Source organism: Macrobrachium rosenbergii, chromosome 36 (genome assembly GCF_040412425.1).
Source record: "Macrobrachium rosenbergii isolate ZJJX-2024 chromosome 36, ASM4041242v1, whole genome shotgun sequence".
NCBI classification, from domain to species: domain Eukaryota; kingdom Metazoa; phylum Arthropoda; class Malacostraca; order Decapoda; family Palaemonidae; genus Macrobrachium; species Macrobrachium rosenbergii.
In genome coordinates, this window is record NC_089776.1 from 6,820,571 (window position 1) to 6,825,938 (window position 5,368).

General features: G+C 34.1%; 1 long non-coding RNA gene across 2 annotated transcripts; it reads left to right on the plus strand.

Annotated features, from left to right (window-relative positions):
- The first annotated feature begins 1,033 nt into the window (after positions 1-1,033).
- On the plus strand, positions 1,034-5,168 carry LOC136856584 (uncharacterized). 2 transcript variants are annotated; one of them, XR_010858408.1, is made up of 4 exons: positions 1,034-1,234; positions 1,847-1,938; positions 2,208-2,374; positions 3,925-5,168. It is a non-coding gene; the product is annotated as an uncharacterized lncRNA (long non-coding RNA). The 2 variants fall into 2 exon arrangements; XR_010858407.1 differs by having other exon boundaries at positions 1,069-1,234; positions 4,063-5,168.
- The last annotated feature ends 200 nt before the right edge of the window (positions 5,169-5,368 follow it).

A 5,368-nucleotide genomic window follows, 5' to 3' on the forward strand; every position in this document is an offset into this window, starting at 1 on the left:
CAAATTGCACAGCATAATAAAAAACATAAGGGCCGGAGCTGAGGCTCGAGTATACATCACAAGGAAGCTAGGGAAAGGCATCCTCATCATCTACAGTTTATTTCAATGCCGACGTTTCGCGACGATTCCAAGTCGCATTTTCAAGGCTATGAAATATCATATAATTTGGAACATCAATAACAAATTAATGCAATGGCAACAGCTCTTTATGTAGTAAAATATTTAAAACAAAACACCTCATTCCAAGACAAGTCAATAATAAGTAAAAGGAGTTCACTAAAATCTTAAAACAACCTACCTATATGAAAGAAAGAGCAAGACTAACATGAATAAATAAAAACAGAGTGAGGAAAACAGTTGCCCAAACTACGTTATAAACAGTTCCACTGAGGACGATTGAGTATTTAACGACGGTATAGTCTTCTTGATAATTATGGATTCCAGGATGGTTAAGTCGTTGTTGTTCTGCACTTGGCACTAAGATGGATTTGCTGTCAATATAAGTTTTACATAATTTTGAATGATTTCGTATATTTGATTGCTCAGGATTAGATATATACGAAATCATTCAAAATTATGTAAAACTTATATTGACAGCAAGGATTTGACAATTAATATGGAGTAACCCATACGATTCTTCGAGTGTCTCTGCTAACGTGTCATTATGTGAAATGAATCAGTAGAATGGGACCAGATAAGAAGCCTAAAGTAAGTAAGAGTGAAGAGAATAAAGAATGACATAAGAAAAGTGTCCCATTCTCGTGTATATTACGCTCTACAAAAACTTTATACGAGAAATCTCTAGTTTTCAGAAATGTCCACACACAGAGAGGTTTTCGTTCTATTTTTCGTTAAATAAATAGTTTTGTCAATTTTTCCAGTTTTATCATAGAACCTGGTAGTAATTTTCATTCCATTCTTCGGCAGTTAAATCATTTCCCCCATAATTCCAGTTTTATCAAAGTACCGGGACGTGTTAAAATAAATACTCAAATACCCGGCGCTCAAGGATCATCAAAGTCAACCTCTGTTAAGTTTCGCTGTAAACTAAAACAGTGGGAGTATTCGTCTCTTCTTCGTGATCCTTGGCTGGAACTAGTGACGTCAACAGGGATAAAAATATTGAGAAAAACCACACGTTTCGGACGCCGCTGTAGTGTCGGTAATTGCAGTTTCTTTATGTACGTGAAGTGTTTAGTTATTGCTGAATTACGTGAATTTTGTTCGGGTTTTGGTGAGTTACGTGAATTTTGTTCGGATTTTGCTGAATTACGTGAGTTTTGTTTAGATTTTGCTTAGATTGCCTCCCCGGGGTTCAGACTGTGCGTAGATTGCCTCCCTGAGGTTCAGATTGTGCGTAGATTGCCTCCCCTGGGATCAGATTGTGCGTAGATTGCCTCCCTGAGGTTCAGATTGTGCGTAGATTGCCTCCCTGAGGTTCAAATTGTGCGTAGATTGCCTCCCTGTGATCAGATTGTGCGTAGTTTACCTCCCCCTGGGTTCAGACTGTTCGTAGATTGCCTCCCGGGGTTCAGACTGTGCGTAGATTGCCTCCCCGGGGGTTTAGACTGTGCCTAGATTGCCTCCCCGGGGTTTAGACTGTGCTGAGATTGCCTAGGCGCGGTTCAGACCGTGCTCAGTTCGTTTTTCAAATTTTAACTGCACTATTCAGGCCTAACCATTTTTCCCCAGTCACTTATTGTTGCAACTTTTCAATCGTGGAGTGCTATGAATATTTTTGTAGTTTTTAGTTATGTACCTGTGAGCATTAATGATTTGCCTAAATTTTTTTGGCGATTGGTTTTGGGATCATGTAATTCTGTACTACATAACTAATCTCTTTCAGGGTCAGGTTAAGTCCACGCAGAACTGTCCTGCCATACGTCATACTGGATGGCATTCTAGCTTGTAACTAGGCTATTTTAAATTTCCACGTAGGTTAGTATTTTATTGTTTTACACTTTTTTTGGAAGTTTTGCCTAAATTTATTTTAGTGAATTTTTGTAGTATGTTTTAAATTGTATTATATAAAACTTAAGTGACTGGTGTTGAAATTTTGGATATTTTATTCTATTAACCTGTACTTGTGGTAGTTTCATATGGCTTTTAATATATTGCTCTTAGGCTATTTTGCTCTATTGACCTGTACTTGTGGTATTCATATGGCTTTTAATATATTGCTTTTAATAACTTGAAATAACTTCCAGATGCTAGTGAATCCGGATTTTAAGAAACCAGGCAAAATTATGAAGCATATTGTGAGTAACGGGACATTCAATTGGAATATCGTGGAATACCCTTAATCAAGATGACGTCTATACACTATACAAGTGAAGAAATGGAATACTTTACACAAGACTGGTTTAAGGCTGAGGTGAGGGTTAATGAGTGTAAACCTTTTAATCTGCCAAACTAATCTTCTCTTCGCCTCCACCCCTAAGGGGCGGTACCCCTGTAGGGGTGGAGGGCCCTTCCATATGCCGTTTCCATAGGTCTTAGGACCTATGGAAAGGTGTGTGGGAGGTTTTTTTTTCAGGTGTCAAGTGCATTTAGTCATTTAAGTTTATATTAAGGACTTCTATAATTAAAAGTTAACGTCATTGCTTCATTTTAATTTTCAAATTTTCCTCAATTTTCGAATTTATATTGCAACATACGTTTTGTCCTTATTTTTAGTCTATAACAATTCCTTTAAACTTAATTTAGTCTTCAACTTACCAAATTGATGTTACAGAAACACCTTTTGTCTCATATTGAAAAGGTGACCTAATTGCTTTTTTTAAATTTAAAATTCATTAAACTTTTAATTGTTTCAACAATACATTTATCTTAAAAGGTAATTGCTTTTTAAATTTTTCAATTTAAAATTCATTAAACTTTTAATTGTTTCAACAATACATTTATCTTAAAAGGTAATTGCTTTTTAAATTTTTCAATTAACTTTTCAAAATTGGTTTTTCAACCTCTATTAAACTACTTAGTTTACCAATAAGGTTGAAAATGTTTGTAGTATTTCATAATTGTAATAATTTTAAATTTTAATTCAGTGAATTCAGCAGTATAGTTGTCTATGCAATAAGTACGTTAACTTTTAATGTTAAGAAAATTCACTGGTATTGTGTGCTTTGAAATTCAACGTAGTTTTCATTGAGTTTTAACTTTGGTTTGGTTTGAGTTTTAACTTTGGTTTGGTTTGAGTTTTAACTTTGGTTTGGTTTGAGTTTTAACTTTGGTTTGGTTTGAGTTTTAACTTTGGTTTGGTTTGAGTTTTAACTTTGGTTAATTAGAAACATTGTAACGTAAATTATACTAAGTTTTTTTTATATAAAATTTAGTAATTTAACTTCTGTTTTGAACGATTGTTATAAACTATAGCTCCTGCCATTCATAGTTCAAATTACATAGTTTCACTTGTTATTGAATCACTTTAACTTTAGTTTTCAAATGTGTAACGTAAATATAGCTCCAATTTAGTTTTAATTTAAATTGTCAAATTACTAAATATTTTATTGTATGTCATTAATACAACGAATATACTAATACAGTATACAAGCCCCTATTAAATTAAATGGATCTTAATTGCTGCTACGTACAAGGTCAAAGCAACTTTCGGTAATGGATTTTTGTTTGGTTATGACATGTTTAAGAGCACAGGTGTGGCTATTAATTTTTGGGTGTGGCTATTAATTTTTGGGTGTGGCTATTAATTTTTGGGTGTGGCTATTAATTTTTGGGTGTGGCTATTAATTTTTGGGTGTGGCTATTAATTTTTGGATGGTCTAATTAGAGGCCATGAATCTTTTTACTAAAGTAAAATAAGGTTGGATCTCGTGTAAGCTACACTTCAACAGAGTTAGCACTAATTGTACTATCCTTGTAATGTTCTGCCAACATTCTTTCTGCAGCATTTCCTTTTATTTGCAGGGAAGGCTTCTGACTGTAAACTGAATTAAAGGCAATGAAAGCAGGATGTTCCTGTTATTCGAGGCTTTTTTTTTTTTTTTCCCCACAACAGTTTTTTTTTTTTTTTTACCCTGGCAAGTTTTTTTGCTAAACTTGAAGGTGAGGATGGAGCCTGGCATTACTGATTGCTCTTTGCTGGAAACTTGGAGCCTGGCATTACTGATTGCTCTGCTTTGCTGGAAACTTGGAGCCTGGCATTACTGATTGCTCTGCTTTGCTGGAAACTTGGTTGGAGCCTGGCATTACTGATTGCTCTGCTTTGCTGGGAACTTGGAGCCTGGCATTACTGATTGCTCTGCTTTGCTGGGAACTTGGAGCCTGGCATTACTGATTGCTCTGCTTTGCTGGAAAGTTTCATGTTTGATGGTTCGTGGGTAATTGGTTCTCATTTCAGTAAACATCTTGGAAATGAAGTTAACATCTTTGAATGGCTTTACTTTATGCTAAAGCTTCATTAATTCTCATGATCACACCTAGTTATGACATTCTATAAACATATGTGGCTTTACTTTGTGCCATAGTTTCATTAACTTATTTTACATGTATAATCAGTTAAGACTGACATTAAAATAAAAAAAAACTTTTGGATGGCCTTATTAGTTTCATTAATTTGGTTGACGTGTAATCGCTTATCTTTACATTTCAATAGGCATCTTTAATGAAATATATGCCTTTTGATTCATTAATTTCATGGTTCACACATTAGTTATGACATTTTTATAAACATATCTGAATGGCTGGACTCTATGCCATAGTTCCATTAATTCGGGTCAAGTGTAATCAGTTATTCTTGACATTAAAATAAACATTTTTGAAACCTTTATGCTATAGTTTAATTTGGTTTGTGTGTAATTGAAATTTCAAACCACTTTGAATGATTCATTTGTAACTATGAAATTTACCTTCAATTCCTTTTGAGAAGTTTGAAATATATCTTAAAATCAGTTTTTGCTATTTCAAAACCCCAAACAGCTGTCCCCCCCCCTCTCTAGCTATATTTAAAAACGTTGGTAAACTTGTTTGCAATGTCTGACATCACGGTTTAATTTAGTGGTTTCTTGTAACAATTTTTATTTTGGCCGTACGATATTTTGTGGCATGTAAGTGGTGACTACTGAGCATTTGCTGTGATTATTAGAAAAGTATTTAACTCTGTAGAATACAGGTGCAGTTATTGTCAAATAAAACTTTTTAAATACCTGTAATTGAGTTCTTACCTGAACACCTTCACCAATAGTAATTCCTCTCAATAAGTCAGAATTAAGCTTTAAAAAGCCTAACCCAGAGATACTGCAAATTTCAAATCTCAAAAAATGGATTCTATCTTTCACTGATACCTTTCAAGAAATCAGAACTAAGCCCTGTAATAGCTTAAGAGTTATTGCCAAATTAAAATAAAATTTCA